Raw genomic sequence first — 24,378 nt, 5'->3', positions numbered from 1 at the left:
CTGCCCAACCACTGGAATTAGTAGAACCAGACAAGTACTCACCCACCCATATTGAATGTCTTTCTTAACTTTTGCTTTAGAATACAGATACGCACACACTCCTCTTTAAACTTTAACTTTTAAAAACAATCCATTGATAAACAATTATTGGTTACAGATGTCATAACTCGTCATCATATATATATATATCTTCCACGACATACGCATGGGTGTCCTAATAAGCACCGCGAGCCCATGCATCGCCTGATGAGAATCCTCCAGGATCCTCCTTAGGTGTCCTTGCACTTCACTCAATGATCGCTTCGTCGGTCCTCGCCCATCGTACTACCGGAAGCACACCATTTTTCACCATACCCAGGCTGATCAAGACCTGGGCAGGTTTTTGCCGCGTGAGCCGTCCTTTGAACACTCCCCACCAACTTTTGCAACTGAACTTCCCTTAGAAAAACACATAAACCAAATGCTCCCTCCAGCATTTTGGCATAAGACGGTCCTTTAAGAAAACAAGGTTTCTATGATTTTCTTTTGAATACAATGGGTATATCTTAAATCCGTATCCCAATACTTCTAGATCACAGGTCTAAAATTCCAATAGAATTTTTTGAATTCTGTAACCTTGATCCTTAGATCAGAATCAAGGGTCTTAACTTGATTTAAGATTGAGTGGGTGATTTGAGTGAATTTTTTTGAGCTGATCACATCATCTTTTCTTGAAACTGACGAAGGAGTTATGTCATGGTCATTGTCTGATTCAGGGTTGGAGTCTGGAAAGGTGCTCCTGAACTATCTTTCTCGAAGGGTAATATTTCAATTACTACTTTACTAAATTTTATTCATTGAGAATTTGCTTAACTGAATTCAAAAGTAATCACACCAATTCCTATGAGGAGATAAATTAATCATTTATCTAAAATTTCAACTTCGATAGTTTTTCTAAATTTTCTCATTACCATCCTAGAGAATATGAAACGGTAGAATTTTCTCTCATAGAGTATTTACTTATTCATTTACCAAAATTCATGGGATTGAAACATAGGATTAAAGAGAACTCTTATTTTGATATAAAAATTATGTATGCATCTCTTTATGCATAAAATCATACTTCTATGGAAATAACACTTTTATATAAAAGAAAATCCTTTCATGCATCTATTTATGCATAAAATCAATTTTGATAAAAGTAACACTTTTATAATTAAAAAAATCCTTTTATGCATAAAAGTCAATTTTGATGAAAGTAACACTTTTTTACTAAAAAAAATCTTTTATGCATCTATTTATGCATAAAAATCAATTTTGATGCAAGTAACACTTTTATAATAAAAAAATTTCTTTTCTGCATCTATTTATGCATAAAAATCAATTTTGATGAAAGTAACACTTTTATAATAAAAAAATTCTTTTATGCATCTATTTATGCATAAAAATCGATTTTGATGAAAGTAACACTTTTATAATTAAAAAATTTCTTTTATGCATCATTTTATGCATAAAAATCAATATTAGTGAAAGTAACACTTTATAATTAAAAAAATCTTTTATGCATCACTTTATGCATAAGAATCAATATTGATGAAAGTAACACTTTTATTTAAAAAAAAATTCTTTTATGCATATTGTTATGCATAAGAATCAATATTGGTGAAAGTAACACTTTTATAATAAAATTATTATTTCCAATATGCATCTTTCTATGCATTGAATTTAATTCTAATGAAAATCACACTTTTATAATTAAAAAAATATCAAATATATATCTTTCTATGCATAGAATTTAAATCTAATGAAAATTACTCTTTTATAATAAAAACATAACCAATATGCATCTTTCTATGCATAGAATTTAAATTTTAATGGAAATAACACTTTTATAATAAAAATATTTATACTATGCATTTTTCTATGCGTAGAATGAAAATAACACTTTTAGAATACACAAATGGTGGGGATTACTCTTTTTGAATAATAAAAGATAAAACTTATTTCACAAAATTTAAGAAAATTTTGCCATAACCTCCTTTGTATGGCTGACCATTTTTTAATTTTTTCTATCCTCAAGTTACTTAAAAATTATCCCAAATGGTTTAAAGCATTCTAAACTAATCAAATTTCACTTTTAAAAGAGAAACAATATGAAAAGTTTAATTCTAACAATTTGATTACTTATCTAGGATAAAGAAAGGCTGAATTTAAGAATGAAGAGAGGGGGAAAGCCTTTCCAACAAGGCATAACATCATTTTTTTCGTTTTAAGAAAATAAAAATTAGAAAACCGTTAAAAGAAATAAAGAAAAAGTAGGATTTCTAGCTTACTTACACTTCTGTGAGCTTTCCTTTGGCTTGATGGTTTGAGGGGTCTACTCTTGTTTGCAACAAGAGTGGCCACCAGTTCTTTTGAAGAATGAAAGGTCAGAAACTAATGATTTATCAATAAGTTCACTGTTTTTGGCTCTGCGAGGGTGGAGTAGAGTAACAGTGCATAAAACACTATTAAGCTTCTATAAAGGGGGAGGCTTCTATTTATAGGAAAAAGTGAGCTTCTAACCAAGCAAACTGATTCTAGAATTTTCCAGATCAGTTTGGTCAATTTTTGACCATTTTTGGGTCAGTTTAGCTTACTTTTTGGAACTAGACTTGAGTTAGGAGAGAGGAGAGATAAAATATCTCAATATTTGAGAATTTGAAACTCCACCAAACATGTGAAATAGGTGCCTCCTTCATGAGGGGGAATCCCCACTCTTGAGGTATCAAACATTCATTTTCTTAGTATTTCCTTTGGTCCTTAGTCCACTCTTCATCTTATGTGAGTATTTACTCATTTTTGGGGGGATTTTCTTTATTTCTTCAATTTATCTCCTCCATACATTTGGATGAATCTGATTGGCCCCTCAGAACCTTAATTTAAAATTTTTTAAAAATCTAGACCCTTAGGATAAGGTCTTTTGAAGAGATTATAATTTATTTCTAATGGACGTTCTGAAAATCTTTTTGAACTTCTGTTTTGGGGGAAATTATTTTAATAAGATGAGATATTTTTCCATCCAAAAATATTTTAAAACTTAATCACCTCTCTCTAGAAGATTTTCTCTCTCTAGGCCATTAGGTAGAAACAAGATCTTTTATATTTCTGAAGAGGGATTTGATAACAGGGGAAGATACTGGACATCTTGAGGGAAAGATACTGGACATCTTGAGGGGTTGGGGAGGAATCTTACATTCTCACCCACTTGAAAAATGCAAGGTGTCCTCATCTCGTAAACTGGGGGTAATCCCGTAACAGTTCGGCTTCTTTCTCCCAGGTGGCATCTTCAAAAGGATAGAACTTCCATTTAACCAATAATTCTCTCAGAATTCTATTCTTGAGAACCTTTTCTCGAACATCAAGGATTTCTTTAGGTTGGAGTTCCATCTGTCCTTGGGTTGAAGAAGTTAAGATTTCATCAAGTACATGATTCGGGCTTGGTATATACTTTTTAAGAAGGCTGACATGAAATATATTATGTACTTTGAGATGAGGAGGTAGAAGAAGCTCGTAGGCTAAGTCACCTACTTTCTTTGTAATCAGATATGGCCCACAATATCTAGGGGATAACTTCTTGTACTTCCCAAGAGATAGAGAACTTCTTTTGGGGTGTACTCGAATGAAGACCATATCTGCTTCTTCGAATTTTCTGTCTGACCTCTTCTTATCTACATACTGTTTCTGTCTATCTTAGGTAGCTTTTATATCTTTACACGAATTGATTGCATCTACTGCTCCATGTCATCAAGCATCTGTTTGGACATCTCGACCCTAATCAATGGGTCAGACCAAATTAATGGAATTAAACAATCTTGTCCATACACAGAGCTTTGAAAGGGCTCATCCCAATACTTTGGTGATAAGAAGCATTGTAGGCGAACTCGACCAGGTGCAGATAACTTAGCCACTTCTTGGGTTCCCTGCCACCATAGCATGACCGAAGTATATCTTCGATTACTTGGTTCACCCTTTCTGTTTAACCATCGGTATCGGGATGGTAAGCTGTGCTGAGATCCAAGAAAGTACCTACTGCTTTGAAAAATGCAGTCCAGAATCTTAACGTGAATTTGGGATCTCGATCACTTACTATTCTTTTGGGTAGGTCATAAAATCTGAAGATTTCCTTGAGGAACACACTCTGGCCACATCCACTGCAGTGTAGGTTTCTTTTACTGGAATCAGATGGGAAACTTTGGTTAGTCTATCAACTACCACGAAGATGGAGTTGTAACCTCACTGCACTAAAGGTAATCCAGTAATAAAATCCATAATAAAATCCATACTTATACATTCCCACTTCATCTGGGAGATGTCTAATGGATGTAACTTCCCAGGCATTTTTACTCTCTCGACCTTGACTTTCTGACAGGTCAGACATTGACGTACATGATTAAGCACATCCTTTTTTAGACCAGGCCAAAAGATGCTTTTCTTCACAGCCATGTAGGTTTTGATGAAACCTGGAGGTCCTGCAATAAGGCTGTCATGGGCTTCATTCAAAATTTGTATCTTAGTTCCCTCATCATTGGGAATGCATAGCGTACGATTACAATACATAATTCCATCATCCAGGCTGTACCCTTGAACTTGCTTCAACTCTTGTGGAGTTTCACTTTCTTGCATAAGTAGGGTAGCAATAGGGCCAAAGAATCTATCTTGCATGATCTTCTCTCTTGCTTCAATAATCAAAGGATTTGACACTACAGAAATTGCAAGCAAGGAGGCTTTTCTGCTGAGAGCATCTGCTACCACATTTTCTTTGCCTAGGCAATACTTGATTTCAAAATCAAATTCCTATAGGGTCTACATCCACCTTCTTTGGCGCATGTTGAGATGCTTCTGAGTGAAGATCCACTTTAAGCTCTGATGATCTTTCATCAAAGTGACTCATTGACCCAGTAGGTAATGTCTCCACAACTTTAGGGCATATACTACTGAAAGTAGTTCCAAGTCATGGACAGCATAATTCCTCTCATGTGTTCTAAGTTTTTGGGATTCATAGGCCACTGCATGACCTTCCTACATGAGTGCACCTCCCAGGGCAAAACCACTCGCATCAGTTACTACCTCAAAGGGTAGAGAGAAATCTGGCAACTTTAAAAAATGGGATTGGTTACCAAGGCGGTTCAGCTTATCAAAAGCACTCTGGCACCTGGTAGACCATTGAAATGAGGCATTCTTATTGAGAAGATTAGTCAGGGGGAAGCTACGAGAGCATACTTTGGTATAAAAATTCTATACCAACCAGTCAATCCCAAGAATCCCCTGACTTCTTTCACTGTTTTTGGTTCAGGCCAATCTATGACTACTTGGACTTTTGCAAAATCTCAAGAAATTCCATCTTTGGATACCAAAAAGCCCAAGTATTCAACATGGTCGTCGGCAGAGAAAGTGCATTTGCTCTTTTTTACAAAGAGTTAGTGCTTCCTTAGAATCTCAAGAACTTCTTGACATGATCTTCATGGTCAGCTGCATTCTTTGAGTAAATCAGAATATTATCAAAGAGCTTCATGGTTAGATATATTCTTTGAATAAATCAGAATATTATCAAAGAAAACAAGAACAAAATCATCCAAGTATTCTATGATAATGTCCTACATTAGGCGATTGAATGTAGCTGGGGCATTTGTCAATCCAAATAGCATGAAAGTGAATTCATAATGCCCATACCGAGTATTGATGGCTGTCTTTGGGATAACTTGCTCATTAATCCTGATCTGATAATACCCTGATTTGAGATCTATCTTTATGAAGATCTGGGCTCCACTTAGCCTGTCCAGAAGCTCATCAATTCTAGGATAAGATACTTATTCTTAATTGTGAGAGCTGATTGAGACCTTTGTAGTCCACAGAGTCTTAGCATTCCATCTTTCTTTTTCTGAAAGAGAACTGGCGCACCCCAAGGTGAAACATTGGGTCTTACAAACCCTTGTTCTAATAGCTGTCTAAGCTGCTCCTTGAGTTTGATGGCTTCAGGAATTGGCATTTTGTACGTGCAGAGGGCTACTTGTGGGCTGAGCTCTGGGGGTCAATTCTATCTCATGATCTACTTCTCGAATCAGAGGCATCTCAATTAATTCAGCTGGGAACAAATCATCATAATCACTTAACCATTCAGGTTCTTTAGCTTTTAACTTTGTGTCTACTGGATTCATTTTGACAACATAAATGAGTTGCTTCTTTCTAAGTCCTTTTATCAGCTTAGAAGCTTTTACTAATTGCAGACTTGGGGATCCTGAAATTCCGGTTCCTTGAACTTTATTTTCGTGAAGGTCACGGGTGCGGAAGGAAATGGTTCCATTATGACACAATGTTAGCTTGATTTTTTGGAGCCAATCCATTCTAAGGATCCTGTCAAAAACTCCCAAAGGTATACTCTGAATTGACATGTCAGTTAATTCCCATTTAGATTGAACTGAATACAATTTGTCTCAAGGTGAGTGAAAAGAATCTTCCCACCTACTGGCCCATTCAACTTGCATAGGTTTCCCTGCTGCCTAAATTAATCAAAAGCTTAAAAGGCTTACCTTGATACTCAGCTGGAGTATGAATGACGGAGAATTGGCGATTTGCCTCCCTTGGTTTTCAATTGCTGCATAAATCTATCCTCTTCCACTACTTCTGCTATTATGACTGCTCTGGCTGTTGCAGTCTGAGGCGGAACTCTTTCTCTTTTGTTGCCCCAATTCTTGGAAGGAGTTTTGAGGCTACTCTGGACAGATGGCTGAGCTGGAGTTCTCCTGGGATTGCCCTGATTTTGATGAGATGGTGACTGCTGATAGGAAGGGGCTGGTCTCTGTACTCTCGGTCCTTGCCTTCCCTGTCCCCTTGACATGGCGGGAGTCGGGCAGTCTTTCAGCTGGTGACCAAAACCCTAACATCCAAACCACCGGTTCTCACTTCTGAGCTCATCCCTCTGAATCCTTAAAAGAGGTGGGGCTCCTGAGAAAGTGTTCTGTGGGAAGGGTCTTCCTTCACTTTTTAATCTCCCAGTATCCTGATTCTGATTTGGGCCTTGCTGCCTCTTTGGGGGAGGAAAGTTTGAAGTACTTCTCGGGGTTTGGAATCTTTTAAAGTTAGAGGGTGCAGGCTTTCGTGGCACGACCTTAACTACAAAGGCTTTGGCAAAGTCCTTTGCCATTCTTATAGCTTCGGCCATTGAGACAGGCTTGGCACTCTTCACTAAGATGTCCAATGGCTCGTTCATTCCTCGAATGAATCTGGCCATTAGCTACTCTGCATCCAATTGTGGGGAATATTTGAGGAGAAGGGCAAAAGCTTGATGGTACTCTTCAATTGTCCGGCTATCCTGCTTTAGTTCCAAGAACTCATTCATTTTAGTTTCAAGGAAGCTCGGAGGACAAAACCTCTTTCTGAGGAGGTAAGCTTTAAGATCGGTCCAGGTCTCGGTATTTCGATCGAGACAGTTAGTCTCGCAGTGATTCCTCCAAGCGACCCTGGACGTTTCCACAATATTTATCCTGGCGAGAGCCATCTTGCTTCTCTCATTGTAGCCAGTTACATCAAAGTATTCTTCCATAGCCTCAATCCACTTCACCTAACTGCTCCCCTTCACCCTTGAGAGGGGACCAGGTTGGGATCTATGCAGGGCTTTTTGAACATCTGCATCTAACTCTTCGTCATCGGTTAGAGAATCTGATTGCCTTGCATAGGCCGCGCGCCTCATGATTCTTACCAAATGAGATTTTCGTCAACTTAACTTTGACAACAGATTTATGACTATTTAATTTTTATAATTTATTCTTTAAACAAATAATTATTTCATCATACTTCATGAAACAAGATTTACTTTGATAATTTTATTAACCATATTCACAATCATGAAAACAATTTGGATTTTTTTAAAAAAGAAAACATCGTTTACTATCAAAAGTTTTTGATATATACATAGAGCATCACGGCTCCCAAAATCACTGCCTCAATCGTGTATGCATAAAGAAGCAAAACTGCAAAGGAGACATACCATGTTACACACGATTCATCACAGAAAGAGGTGTTGTAATTCTACTTCTAGGGATAAAACGGCTAAGAAGCCTAAAAACTCGGCATGAAATTCTGAAGTTCTTGGGTGAATGATCAAAGAGTTGTGCATGCTAAATAAGCCCTAGCCTTATCAGAATCATGCCTAAGGAAATATTTTGCCTGAGCCTCTGACGCTGACTCGTACTGACATTAATACATCGTCCTCCAAAGAACCACATATACCGACATCGCTCAATAGGATCAGGAAAGTAAAGACTCTCAAAATGACATGCGAGTCTCACTCTGCTTACTCGGGTCATAGTAGTAGAGTTGATGCAGAGTTGATGAGGTGCTCGAATGCAAAGGCTATCATATCCTGACTCTAGGAGAGTTCAGGAATGCTAGATAGATTCGGGGTATCCATCTATAAATTTCCAATTCAATTTATGAGTTTTCAATTTTTGAAGTTCATTCAACATAATATTAACAAGTGAAAACATTATTTCCCAGATTTACTTTAAAATTTTAAGCAATTTTTGATGCTATTACGTAAACTTACAACAGCGCTCTGATACCAACTATGAGATCCCAACTGCATATTTTACCTAAGCCTCTGACGCTGACTAGTACTGACATTAATACATCGTCCTCCAAAGAACCACATATACCAACGTCACTCAATCAATAGGATCAGGAAAGTAAACACTCTCAAAATGATGTGCGAGTCTCACTCTGCTTACTCGGGTCGCTTACTCGGGTCGTAGTAGAGTTGATTAGGTCCTCGAATGCAAAGGCTATCATATCTTGACTCTGGGAAAGTTCAAGAATGCCAAATAGATTCGGGGTATCCATTTATAAATTTCCAATTCAATTTATGAGTTTTCAATTTTTGAAGTTCATTCAACATAACATTAACAAGTGAAAACATTATTTCCCAGATTTACTTTAAAAATTTAAGCAATTTCTATTTCTATTATGTAAATTTACAACAGTGCTCTAATACCAAATGTGGGATCCCAACTGCCCCCTCTCCGCACCGGGATTCTCGAATGGTAGCAAAGTAGAAGTAGCTTCCTCTTACGCAGGGCAAGGTTTCTCACATGGGGCCTTGCCCTCGAATGTCTAGGCACGAGACTAAGTTGGTGGTCATTGTGAAAACCGAAACTGGGAAAATTTTCCTTGCCCAAAAAACGGGGACGATTCCACCATTTATTTTCTTAATAATTTTTTTCTAACGAGGTCAAGATACTGAACTAACCTTCATCTAAATAAACCAAATAGAAGGGAAACTATTACAGAATTAACTTGAAGGGATCAACACTTTTTTTCTAATTGAATCAGGCACAGCCGTTGATCTATTCATTAGAGAAGTCTTCAGGCTTTTATTTAACTACTCAAGTTCTAAGCGTACTCCTATTAATCAATTTTATTATTAAAACTCTACTAATTCCAGCCTAACCCCATTTGGCCCATGGGTTAGCCACCGCCCAACCACTGGAATTAGTAGAACTAGACAAGTACTCACCCACCCATGATTGAATGCCTTTCTTAGCTTTTGCTTTAGAATACCGATATGCACACACTCCTCTTTAAACTTTAACTTTTAAAAACAATCCATTGATAAACAATTATTGGGTACATATGTCATAACTCAAAATTTCCATTCAATCCTTGTTTCTCACAAAACAGTATCACTCTGGACTCTCCGTTGAGACCAGCTGGTCAGCAAACGATAACAGATTACAATAACTTTCTCGTCATCATACAAATATATATCTTCCACGACATACGCACGGGTGTCCTAAGCACTGGTGGGAGCTCGTGCATTGCCTGTCAGAACCCTCTAGGATCCTCCTTAGGTGTCCTGGCACTTCATTCAGGGACCGCTTCGTCGGCCCTCTCCCATCGTACCGGAAGCACACCATTTTTCACCATACCCAGACCTGGGGAGGTTTTTGCCGCATGAGAGCCGTCCTTTGAACACTCCCCGCTAGCTGTTTTGCAACCAAACTTTCCTTAGAAAAACATATATACCAAATGCTCCCTCTAGCATTTTGGTGTAAGACATTCCTTTAAGAAAACAGGGTTTCTATGCAAGTTTTCAGTTTTGATTTTCTTTTGAATACAATGGGTATATCTTAAATCTGTATCCCAATACTTCTAGATCACGGGTCTAAAATTCCAACAGAATTTCCTGAATTCTATAACCTTGATCCTCAGATCAAAATCAAGGGTCTTAACTTGATTTAAGATTCGGTGGGTGATTTGTGTGAATTTTTCTGAACTGGTCACATCGTCTTTTCTTGAAACTGACAAAGGAGTTGTGTCTTGGTCATAGTTTGATCCAGGTTTCGAGTCTGGAAAGGTTCTCCTGAACTAGCTTTCTGGAAGGGTAATATTTCAATTATTACTTTATTGAATTTCATTCATTGAGTATTTGATTAACTGAATTCAAAACTAATCACCAAATCCTATGAGAAAATAAATTAATCATTTATCTAAAATTCTGACTTCCATAGTTTTTTTGAATTTTCTCACTGCCATCCTGGAGAATATGAAACGGTAGAATTTTCTCTCACAGAGTATTTACTTATTCATTTACCAAAATTCATGGGATTTAAACATAGGATTAAAAAGAACTCTTATTTTGATATAAAAATTGTGTATGCATCTGTTTATGCATAAAATCCAACTTCTATGGAAATAACACTTTTGTGTAAAAGAAAATCCTTTTATGCATAAAAATCAATTTTGATGAAAGTAACACTTTTATAATAATAAAAAATTCTTTTATGCATCTATTTATGCATAAAAATAAATTTTGATGAAAGTAACACTTTTATAATTAAAAATTTCTTTTATGCATCTATTTATGCATAAAAATCAATTTTGATGAAAGTAACACTTTTATAATAAAAAAATTCTTTTATGCATCTATTTATGCATAAAATCAATTTTGATAAAAGTAACACTTTTATAATAAAAAAATTCTTTTATGCATCTATTTATACATAAAAATCAATTTTGATGAAAGTAACACTTTTATAATAAAAAAATTCTTTTATGCATCTATTTATGCATAAAAATCAATTTTGATGAAAGTAACACTTTTATAATAAACAAAATTATTTTATGCATAAAATTCAATTTTGATGAAAGTAACAATTTTATTAAAAAATTCTTTTACGCATCTATTTATGCATAAAAATCAATTTTGATGAAAGTAACACTTTTATAATTAAAAAAAATTCTCTTATGCATCATTTTATGCATAAAAATAAATATTGGTGAAAGTAACACTTTTATAATTAAATTTTTTTTTTGTGAACTACTTTATGCATAAGAATCAATATTGATGAAAGTAACACTTTTATAGTTTAAAAAAACTCTTTTATGCATAAGAATCAATATTGGTGAAAGTAACACTTTTATAATAAAAATATTATTTCCAATATGCATCTTTCTATGCATAGAATTTAATTCCAATGAAAATCACACTTTTTATAATTAAAAAATATCCAATATGCATCTTTCTATGCATAGAATTTAAATCTAATGAAAATCACTCTTTTATAATAAAAACATAACCAATATGCACATTTCTATGCATAGAGTTTAAATTTTAATGGAAATAACACTTTTATAATAAAAATATTTCTACTATGCATTTTTCTATGCCTAGAATGAAAATAACACTTTTAGAATACACAAATGGTGGGGATTACTCTTTTTGAATAATAAAAGATAAAACTTATTTCACAAAATGTAAGAAAAGTTTTCCATAACCTCCTTTGTATGGCTGACCATTTTTCAATTTTTTCTATCCTCAAGTTACTTAAAAATTATCCCAAATGGTTTAAAGCATTCTAAACTAATCAAATTCCACTTTTAAAAGAGAAACAATATGAAAAGTTTAATTCTAACAATTTGATTACTTATCTAGGATAAAGAAAGGCTGAATTTAAGAATGAAGAGAGGGGGAAAGCCTTTCCAACAAGGCATAACATCATTTTTTCATTTTAAGAAAATAAAAATTGGAAAACCATTAAAAGGAATAAAGAAAAAGTAGTATTTCAAGCTTTCCTTTGGCTTGATGGTTTGAGGGGTCTACTCTTGTTTGCAACAAGAGTGGCCACCAGTTCTTTTGAAGAGGGAAAGGTCAAAAACTAATGATTTATCAATAAGTTTACTGTTTTTGGCTCTGCGAGGGTGGAGTAGAGTAACAGTGCATAAAAAACTATTAAGCTTCTACAAAGGGGGAGGCTTCTATTTATAGGAAAAAGTGAGCTTCTAACCAAGCAAACTGATTTTAGAATTTTCCAAATTAGTTTGGTCAATTTTTGACCATTTTTGGGTCAGTTTAGCTTACTTTTTGGAACTAGACTTGAATTAGGAGAGAGGAGAGATGAAATATCTCAATATTTGAGAATTTAAAACTCCACACATGTGAAATAGATGCCTCCTTCATGAGGGGGAATCCCCACTCTTGAGGTGTCAAAAATTTATTTTTTTAGTATTTCCTTTGGTCCTTAGTCCACTCTTCATCTTATGTGAGTATTTATTCATTTTTGGGGGGATTTTCTTTATTTCTTCAATTTATCTCCTCCATACATTTGGATGAATCTGATTGGCCCCTTAGAACCTTAATTTAAAATTTTCAAAAAATCTGGATCCTTAGGATAAGGCCTTTTGACAGATTATAAGTTATTTCTAATGCACCCATGAGATATTTTTCCATCCAAAAATATTTTAAAACTGAATCATCTCTCTCTAGAAGATTTTCTCTCTCTAGGCCAAAAAAGTAGAAATAAGATCTTTTATATTTCTTAAGAGGGATTTAATTACAGGGGGAAGATACAAGACATCTTGAGGGGCTGGGGAGGAATCTTACATGGGGTGTGTTTTAGCCTTCTCTTTCTACCTCTTTACAAGCATATGTTTCTATGAGAGAGAGAGAGAGAGAGAGAGCTAGAGAGAGAGAGATTAGAGAGAAAGAGAGATAGAGAGAGAGGGGGACGAGGGAGAGAGGAGGGTAGAACTTCCATCACGCTCTTTGAAGGAGGACAAATGCTGGCTCCTCCTCCTCATCACTAAGGTGCAATTAAGAAAGTGCTCTATTTTACAATGAAATTAAAGTTCATCATCAACTTGCTCGTCCTCAATGAGATCCATGACTCCAAATAAATCTATTTCTAGAAATACTCCATCATTGTGTCAATTAGTGGAACCGATTGTCTTGTAGTAGTAGAAGGTAATTCATCCATGTTGTCATCCTCTTCTAGCTCTAGCATGAGAGTTGTCGATGCATCATGATCATACTCAGCTTGAATCTCTTCTTCTTCTAGATTATCTCTAGTGTGTGTTTCTCATTCAAGATGTATTTTCTCAATGAGTACACCTTCATCCGATCCTAATCTAGTGTGAGCCTCACCTACTTCCTTAACTATTATGTTTTCTTCTTGTTCTTCTTATTGTTCAATAGGTGCTAGTGGTGTATGTTAAACCATCACATGATTTGGGTGGAGTTCCTCAGCATTTGGCAATTTGTCAATTGCTATTTTCACATCTTCAAATATTTTTTTACCACATGGATTTATTTGGATCACAAACAACCATTTATTTGGCAATTTGTCAACTGCTATTTTCACCTCTTCAAATATTTGTTTACCACGTGGATTTATTTGGATCACAAATAACCATTTATGATCTGTTGGGTCTTCCACAAAGATGACTTGCTCACAATGCTCTGGTAGCACAAATGTGTCCCTTTGGTCAGTCCATATCTTTGTGTGGTCTACTTGAAGAAATCCACACTTGTCTTTGCGTATAGTTACTTGCACCCCTTGAGTTACCAACTCGAACCATTTCACATAAAAAATGAACATATCAAAATTTCAGAATCCAACCTTGATAATATCTTGGATTGTTCCACAATAATCCAGCATGCCTACTTCAATATTGCCATCACTTTCACTTGAACAACTTTCTTGCATGAAATTAGCCTTTGCACCATAATCAAATGTTCTCTTTTTATCTATTCCTTCTACTCGAAAGTGACATTCGTGTGACCAAATTTTCCCAAACTTATGATACTGTAAGCACAATAGATAAGTACTTTATTGTATAAATTCACGAAAGCACAACATAAAAGACAAGGCGTAGATATCTCAAACTCACATACATGGAAATCACAACCATATGCAAGCTCCTCCTCATCACTTATTGATTCACCATTGCATTTAGCTTTCACTATGGTTTGCCTAAAGCTATTTATTAGAAGGAAAGTCTAGAAGAAGTACAAGTTCTGTTGGGTACGGTAGTGTGGGGGTTGTTCGACTCCTTCTAAAACTCAAACAAGCTTGGTCCCTTTTAGCCTTCACCAAGTTATATCTCTCGATCCATTTCTCCATAGCATGTGAGTTTAAGATGCAAAATTTATTGATCTTCTCACGTAAGGCTACATCCATTGTTCTCACAAGGCCTTTCCCTTGTGGCTCTTCCCCAACTAGTCGATCATCTTCTTCTTGTGTCCATAATCTTGGCATATTAGGATCAAACATACTGAGAAATTCAGTTATATATACAAGTGATTCTTGAACAAGCCATCCCGCTGCCATACTACCTTCAGGATGAGCTCTTTGAGATGAACAAATCCTTTAAGTGTCTTCATAAATCTCTCTAAGAAAAACATCCATCGGCTATGGACAAGGACAACCCCAGCCCCACCACAGCAACTTCATCAACCACATGAACTAGCAAGTGAAATTGAAAGGTTAAAATACTTGTTGGAAATTATTTCTCAACCATTGTAATAGCCTCGATGGAGTCTAACTATGCTGCTTCCAATGTGTCTCTACTAATCTCTTTCCTTGATATCCAGCACACCACTGCACCAATTTTGTAAATTGTTGCTCTAATGTCATTGTTGAGGCAATCCTTAATGGCTATAGGAAGCATGAATTGTAAGAATTTGTGCCAATCACATTACTCTTCAAGCCACTAAGCTCATCGTCCTTTGTAAATGCTCCCTTCAAGCAATGCATGCATCCTGTAGGGATACGAAACTCACTAATGCACTTCTTTACATGCCTTTGCTCTTCCTTTGTCATGACCCAAGGTGCTTTTGGTAGCTTCACCTTCCCATTTACTCTATTTTGGGCCCATAGGTGTTGCATGCGTTTAACTTCTTATAAATCATCTCGTTCTACCTTGCTCTCCTTTGCTCCTGTGATGGTTTTCCAAAGTACCTCAGCTATATTTTTGAAAATGTGCATTGGGTCAAGAAGATGGTTCACTAGGAGGTCATTCCAGTATGGAAGTTGATGGAAAATGGATAGACGCTTCATTCCTGGAGAGGTGTGCAGGTTGGATCCAGCTCCCATAAGGTCCTCCTATCACTACTCTTCCATATGCGAGGAGACCTCCCTAGAGATCCCTCATGCAAAGGATGGTTGTCACAGAGATACTTTTTGTGGCCCTTGTATACTATCTTCTTCATAGAATTTGAGTATCAAGCCTCAAGTTGCGGCCCACATAATGGACATCCATTATACCCTGACACTGAAAGCCCTCTAGAACATCAAAAAAACATTGTAGCAGATAAGTTTGGATGACAATCACGACTTAACATAATATGTTAACAAGCTACAGTATTACCAAAGCACTCTCCATAGCTAGGCTAATCATGCATAGTCCACATAAATATTCCTCTCAATGTTAGCGCACGTTGTCCAAACCTCTTGGAAATATCATGAACTTTAATGCCCTCCCATAGAACACGAAGCTCCTCTACTAAAGGGTCTAAATACACATCCATATTCTTCACCTTGTACTTTCTAGGAACTATGAAAGATAATAAAAGATGTCCTTTTTTTTATCGCCTGCCATGGTGGAAGATTATAGTTAACTAGACAAACAGGCCATGTACTCCATGATGAACTTCGTAGACCAAATGGATTCACTCCATCCATTGCTAGTCCGAGTCAAATATAGCGAGCCTCTTCTTGAAAGACTACTCACTTCTCTTCAATGTGCTTCCATGTGGGGGGATCTATGGGCACACGCATAACACCATCCATGGACCTAGTGTTATGGTGCCAAGTCATCAATCCTGTAATGGATTTTCACTTGAACATTGGTTTAATTTGAGGGATGATGGAAAAGTGTCGTAAAACTTTTGGTGATACCCTTTCTCCTTGCACATCTTGTCTATATCTCGATGTACCACAATGTGGAAATTGTATTGCATTGTTATATTTGTGTCAATAAAGAATACAATCATTTGGAAAATCATGGTGTGTGTTGTAGTCCATGTCAATCGAGTGCATCATTGTTTTGATGTTTGATTATCTCCACGTCCACGGTCCACTGGCATCTCATTATCTCCTGACAATATTTGATGTTTCAATAAGTTGTTACACAAAATAGACATGCTAAGAAAATGTATATAAAGGTACATAACTCACTAATCATAAAAAAGTTAATCTTTATGCTTAAGTAGGATGCTTTTTATGTATATCTCTCTCTCCAAAAGAATAGTCATTCCTATGACTAATTCTTAAGCAAATGAATGCTTCTCATTGATAAATTCTTAATTCAAAATCAATCTCTAAGCTTGTTAAGCTAGAGGTTAAGAAAATGGCTTTTTATGCTTTTATGTTAATACAATTATGGTAAATTTATGATTTAATTCCATAAATTGGATTTAAGCTCAAAGATAGTTCTTCTATCATAATTGTATTACAAAGTCTTATTCTTTCTAGAAATATTAAAAATTATCAGTAAATTTTTCACAGATTCAGCTGTCTTTAAAACAATCTTTTAATGAAACCATAGTATCACTGATCATAATCCTCCAAAATATCTAGCTTGAATTCTAATTTCCAATCATTCCTTCATTGGTGTACGTATGGCATCATTGGCAACCAGAACACTCACCACATGTTCACTCATCAGTGGCCTTTTCAATAGTTCCTAGCTCATAGTACCCAGCAATATAATCACATAAGATTATCCAGATGGACTCTCCATTGAAGATCAGCAAGATCAACCAACAGATCCATATAAAAGAGCCATGGACTCATCCATTGAGGACCAGCAAGGACAATCAACCAAATCCATGCCCGAGTTCAGAAAACAACTCTAACACCTTGTTCCATTTTTCTTCCTGGCCGCATGCTTGGGTATCTTCGGCGACCTAGAGCACGAGCATTGTATGGTGAGCACCCTCTAGTCTCCCTCGCAAGTCACCTAGCACTTCACTCATAGGTCGCTTCCATTTAAATCCAACCGAGGTTGGTCAAGACCTCGGTCGACCTTGCTACGCGAGATGTCCTCCGTTGACTCTCCTTCAGCTATTGCAACTTTATCACTTAGGTCTCCACGACCTCATTCACAAGATGGTCAAAATGCTTCCCCAGCATTCTTGACATAAAACAGTCATTTAAAAACAGATCATAAATATAATTTCTAATGAACTCTCATCTTTCCACATCACTTAGAATACTTATTTCTTCATGACCTTGAAAAGGCAGCTGGCTTGAGAAACGATCAATGCTTGGACATTATATGATACGTCCAACCTTGGTCCTCACCTAGATAGTGTCATATTACCCCTTGGAGAATCTATCGCAGAGACAGTTGCTTTGGTCAAGGATAGTGTGGTTGTTCCACATTCTTCTACATCAATTTACATTACTTAATCCACATCCAATCATATTCCCATTGTGCTTCATCCATTCTCATCTACTCACATCATATTACATCTCATCACATCTCATCCATTCACATCTACCCATATCCATATCACATCACATCACATCACATTGCATCTCATCCATTCACATCTACCCATATCCATATCACATCACATCACATCCATTCACATTGCATCTCATCCATTCACATCTATCCCGATTCACATCAAATCCCATCCATTTCACATCACATCTCATCCATTCACATCTATCTCGATTCACATCACATCACATCTCATTCATTCACATCTATCTCCATTCACATCACATCCATTTCACATCACATCACATCTCATCCATTCACATCTATCTCGATTCACATCACAACACATCTCATTCATTCACATTTATCCCGATTCATATCACATCCATTTCACATCACATCACATCCATTCACATCACATCTCATCCATTCACATCTATCTCGATTCACATCACATCACCACATCTCATTTATTCACATTTATCTTGATTCACATCACACCCATTTCACATCACATCACATCCATTCACATCACATCTCATCTATTCACATCTCTCGATTCACATCACATCACATCACATCACATCTGATTCATTTACATCTATCCCGATTCACATTACATCACATCACATCCATTTCACATCACATCATCCATTCAGATCACATCTCATCCATTCACATCTATCTCGATTCACATCACATCACATCTCATTCATTCACATCTATCCTGATTCACATCACATCACATCCATTTCACATCACATCACATATCATCCATTCACATCTATCTTTATTCACATTACATCACATCACATCCATTTCACATCACATCACATCCATTCACATCACATCTCATCCATTCACCTCTTATCACATCGTATTGTAACATTTTCTACTTTCGATACCGATGGGACTTTTTCTAAATCTCTGCCAATTGCTTAACCTCGTTTAAGGTAATTTTTTCTCGATGGAACTTTTCATATTCTTTCTCAAATTTCTCAAATGAAATATATTCAATATTCTTCTTTTGAGTAAAAGATTCATGGGATTTATAAAAATAAATTCTACCCATATTTCCCAAGAAATTTAATAATGCATTCCACGTTTGATAAATACTCATAATTTAAATTATGCTAAGAATTTCTCTTTTTTCATTTAATTTCTTGGATTTCAAATATCATGGGAATTCCTCTTTTTGCATTTATTTGATTGAATTCCAAATGTCATGGGAATTCCTTTTTTATCCACCATAAACTAAATTTATCTAAAATTCCTCTTTTCTTTAAAAAATATCCATTATTTCAAATATGTCAAGAATTCCACTTTTACCATTTGAATGATTGGATTCCGAATGTAATGGGAATTCCTCTATTATCATTTAAAAAGTTCTCATGCAATAAATAAATTTATCTAAAATTTCTCTTTAAATTTAAATAAAAATATCCATTAACTCAAATATGCCAAGAATTCCACTTTTACCATTTAAATGATTGAATTCCAAATGTCATGGTAATTCCTCTTTTATCATTTAAATTTTTGCATACATAAAATAAATTTATCTAAAATTTCTCTTTAAATAAAAATATTCATTATTTTAATATATCAAAATTTTCCTTTCTCCATTTAATTACATGGATCTCCATTATCATGGGAATTTCTCTTTTTGCATAAAAATAAAATTACAAAAAATTTCTCTTTTCTTTAATTAATTAATTAATTATGCATAAATACTAAAAATTATTTTCCCATGAATTTGATGAAAATCATTCTTTTAGCATAGGATATCCAATCCTAGAATATGGTAGGAAGTCACCATCAATTGTCCTCTTAGGCTAAGTCTTCTATTGATTATTAAATTGAAGACTTTTTGAGTTTGAAAGTGTGATGAGATAATAGCCAAGTCTAAGTGGCATGTAGGTGGAGATCCCACTTACACATGGTGGAAATCTCCTCTTCCATATTCTTGATGAATCTTTCCCAATTATGCACCTACACACACTCCTCCACATGCCTTCCACACTCCCCAACTTGTAGCTAGATGTTCATAAAACTCTTCATAGATCACAGCCTGGACCTTTCAAGGGTAAAGGGAAAAACCTAGGTGAGGCTGTGGAGAAGTGGATGGAAGCAATTGAAGAATACTTTGATGTCACCAGGTACAATGAGGAGAGTAGAATGGCTCTTACAAGGCTGAAGATAGTAGAAACAACTAGAGTGGCATGGAGAAACCACTGCAAGACAAATTGTCTCGATTGGAACACCCAGACATGGAATGATCTCAAGATTTACCTAAGGAAGAGATTTTGTCCTCCCCGCATTTTGGAAACCAAGATGAATGAATTCTTAGAGTTAACCCAGGGGAGCAGAACTATTGAAGTGTATTGGGACACAAAGTTGGGGTTTTGACTTCGGTCACTTCTTAGAATCAAAACACACTTGTATGAAACCTCACAGCCTCCTCACCTCCCTTTCTCTCCCTAGGTTGGCCCACGATTCCAAAAGTGATCTCCACCCCACCCTCTTTGGATACAAGAGGGATGAGGAAGGGACAATCTCTCAAGTATCTGTACCATTGTATCACAGAATTCAAAATTTGAAGAGTGACAAACCGTTTGGAAGCTACACTAGAAGACTAGGAATCTCGAGTAAGCATCTCCCTCTTCGTACAATCTTCAATTCACCAATTCAAATTGTTCTAGTAAGGTATTTTATTAATCAGCATTATGCTAGGTAGAACATACATTCCAAAACAACCTTAAATAACAAGTTATAGGAACTAAGATCGGCTCTGATACCAATTGTAAGGTCCCCCCCTTCCTAAACAGGGAAAACCATAAGAATATGGTCTACTAAGTCCAACTCGAGAAAAATTCCCTACTCCTTGACACCTTAACCTTGTAAAGATACAAGGATACGATTAATAGGTAAGACCTAGTTCTATTCTGCAGGGGGAGTGTGGTCTTCTAAATGACTCTTAAAATCGGATCACCCATAGAGTGATTGATCTTAATTTGGGAAACCTCCATTCTTGATTCCTAGAGACAACGCTACTTTCTTCCTTTTTTGGGGACTAATTATTTCCACATTTAACTTGCCACCCTTTTTTTGTGCCAAGATTAGTGACACCTTTGCCTCGCCCACTTGCATCTTTTTTGACATTTGTAGGCAATGGTTCCCCACTGCATGCCCTAGTTGTGCCTTTCTTGCCATGGCCTGTCCATCTATGTGAGGCACAACCGCGTCGCCTGACCTAATCCTTTAGAGTAGGGTTTCTGAGGGACCTATTTATCTAGTGTAGAGTTTAGAGTAGGGTTTCTGACCTAATCCTTTAGAGTAGGGTTTCTGACCTAATCCTTTAGAGTAGGGTTTCTGAGGGACCTATTTATCTAGTGTAGAGTTTTTAATTAATTTGTTGGAAAGTTACCCAACTAATCGGGTCCACCCGTCCATAGGATGGTGCCGTTGTCAGGGCATTCCATTCTCCGACTTTCCACCAAACTCACGCATCAATTTTGTTTTCTAATTAGTCCTACTAGGCTCTGCAATATATATAGACAAGCTCCCTAATTAATGACCTTACACATTTTTTGTTTAAACAACCTTTAAAAGTGATACAACAATAATATCAAACAAGGGATTAAAAAGAAGAAGATACAATGTTCAAAATTATCCGTAGCTAGATCTAGGCTCTCTTATTCCTTTACTTTATTCTGTCGATGATCTAGAATTTGGTCTTCGAGCCTCTATAGACTGGGTAATCCCTATGGGACCATACACCTTGTTGTCAGTGGTGGCGAGGACTCAAGCCGACGTCTCGCCCTCTCAGCCTCCATCGCGTGATCCTCCGGCTCCTCAGAGAGATGCCTACATGCGAGGGTGGGCTTATTCACTGCACTAGCATGGGCTCGTAGAACTAGGCAATATCCACAATACTGGCGAGTCTCATCTTCCCAATGGAAGGAGGGATACCTTGGGTGGCCAACTCTGGGCTGTTAAAATTACAGCAATGTGATGAGCTATGGTGGATCAAATGCTAGAATCAACATCATTAATAAAGTGATTAGATGATAATTAAGATGTGATTAGTGAGTAATTAACTAATAGCTTAATGTAGGCATGGATAATAAAAATCCAACAAATTCTCATTGGGCCAATGCCTCAATTTATAGAGCTTACATCCAAGCATCTAATCCCACTGATTTCTCCTTGATTCACTCCACCTCTTTTGCTTGATTCTCTCCACCTCTTCGAGAATATCTCCACCTCTCCTAGAATATCTCCACACTTCCTAAATCTTCTCATGGTACCCTTTATTCTCTCCCAATAGATTCTTCTGACCTTTTCATAGGTTCTCTCACATTTACAGATTCTCTTTTACAGTCTCGAACCGCCAAGGGCTTGTTCCCACACACACCCTATTCACTTGTATATTTCAACACCTCCCCTCAAGTGAATACTCCTAGCACACATGGACCCTATACCAAGTTTCCCTCTTACTTGATAGTCCGCGACCAGTGCCTAGCACACCTCCCCTCAAGTGAACTTAGCACACCTGGACCCTGTACCAAGTTTCTCTCTTACTTGATAGTAAGCAACCAGTGCCTCAAGTCCCTAAACTCATAGTCCTTGACACACTCTCTCTCTCTATGTGTCCAAGGCTACTACAAGTATCTCATTCGTTCAGATCTTATATTATTCATGCTCATCCATTCACTCATATCGACTTCATATCCATTCACATTCATTATTCCACACACACATCCACATTTGTACATCCACATTCACATCTACATTTATACATCCATTTTCACATCCACATTCATACATCCACATCCAAATCCACATTCATACATCCACATCCACATCTACATTCATACATCCACATTCACATTCACATCTATACATCCATATCCACATTCCACATCCTTATTCACATTCACATACATCTACATCCACATTTCATATCTACATTCATATCCCCATTCACACATCCACATTCATATTCACATACATCCACATTCACATTCCATATCTACATCCATATCCCCATTCACACATCCACATTCACATTCACATACATCCACATCCACATTCACATTCACATTCACATTCACATTCACATCCAGACATCCATATCCACATTCCACATCCTTATTCACATTTACATACATTCACATCCACATTCCATATCTACATCCATATCCACATTCACACATCCACATTCACATTCACATACATCCACATTCACATTCACATTCTCATCCATACATCCATATCCACATTCCACATCTATATCATTTCTTTCACATACATATAACCATCTATTCCTCGTTCATTTTCATCTAAGTGATTTGTTTCACATCCTCATATCTATTTATAGAATACAAGAGAATTCTTATTTTCGATATAAGATTTCTTTACGCATTTATTTATGCATAAATTCCATTTTAAGGAGACTAACACTTTCGAAATAAAAATCAATCTTTTATGCATCTTCCTATGCATAAATTCATTTTAAATGAGAATGACACTTTTGAATAGAAAATCAAATCTTTAATGCATCTTCCTATGCATAAAATCAAAATTGACGAAAATAACTCTTTTGAACTAAAAATAGATTTCTTTATGCATCTTTCCATGCATAAATCCAATTTAGTAGGAATTACACTTTTAGAATAAAAGAATTTTTCTTATGCATCCTATTTATGCATAAAATCATTTATGATGAAAATCACTCTTTTAATATAAAAAAATATCTTTTATGCATATAATCATTTATGATAAAAATCACTCTTTTAATATAAAAGAATTTCTTTTATGCATAAAATCATTTATGATGAAAGTAACACTTTTATAAAAAAATAATCTTTTATGCATACTTCTATGCATGAAAATCAAATATGATAAAAGTAACACTTTTATAATAAAATAATAATCTTTTATGCATACCTATATATGCATGAAAATCAAATATGCAATCTTTGGAAGAGGAAAATGTCAAAAACTAGTGAATTATTAATAAATTCACAGTTCTTAGCTTGGGAGGAGCAGAGTAACAGTGCATAAAACACTATTAAGTTTCAATAAAGGGGAGGGATTCTATTTATAGGAAAAAGTGAGCCTCTAACCAAGCCAACTGATTCTAGAATTTTCCAAATCAGCTTGGTCAATTTTTGACTATTTTTGGGTCAGTTTTGGTCACTTTTTGGATCTAGTTGAAACAGGAGAGAGGAGAGATGAAAATATCTCATTATTTGGGAGTTTAAAACTCATTCAAGCATGTGAAATAGGTGCCCTCTTCATGAGGGGAATTCCCCCATGTAGAGGTGTCAAAAATGCATCATTTCACCTAAATATCTCTCTTTTTTAACTATTAACCTTGTCCTTAGTCAACTCTTCATCTTATGTGAGTATTTACTCATTTTTGGGGGATTCTCTTTTTATTTCTTCATTTATCTCCTCCCTACATTTGGATGAATCTTATTGGTCCATAGGAACCTTAATTTAAAATTTCGAAAAAATCTTCACTCCCAGGATAATGCCTCTTGAACAGATTATACTTAATTTCTAATGCACCTTCTGAAATGTTTTTTGAACTTCTGATTCAGGGAAACTTATTTTAATAATATGAGGTAT

The sequence above is a fragment of the Cibotium barometz genome, chromosome 9 (genome assembly GCF_041138505.1).
Source record: "Cibotium barometz isolate CiBa-2024 chromosome 9, ASM4113850v1, whole genome shotgun sequence".
In the NCBI taxonomy this organism is placed as follows: Eukaryota; Viridiplantae; Streptophyta; class Polypodiopsida; order Cyatheales; family Cibotiaceae; genus Cibotium; species Cibotium barometz.
The sequence above is the reverse complement of the archived record's forward strand: the minus strand, read 5'-3'. Positions refer to the sequence as shown.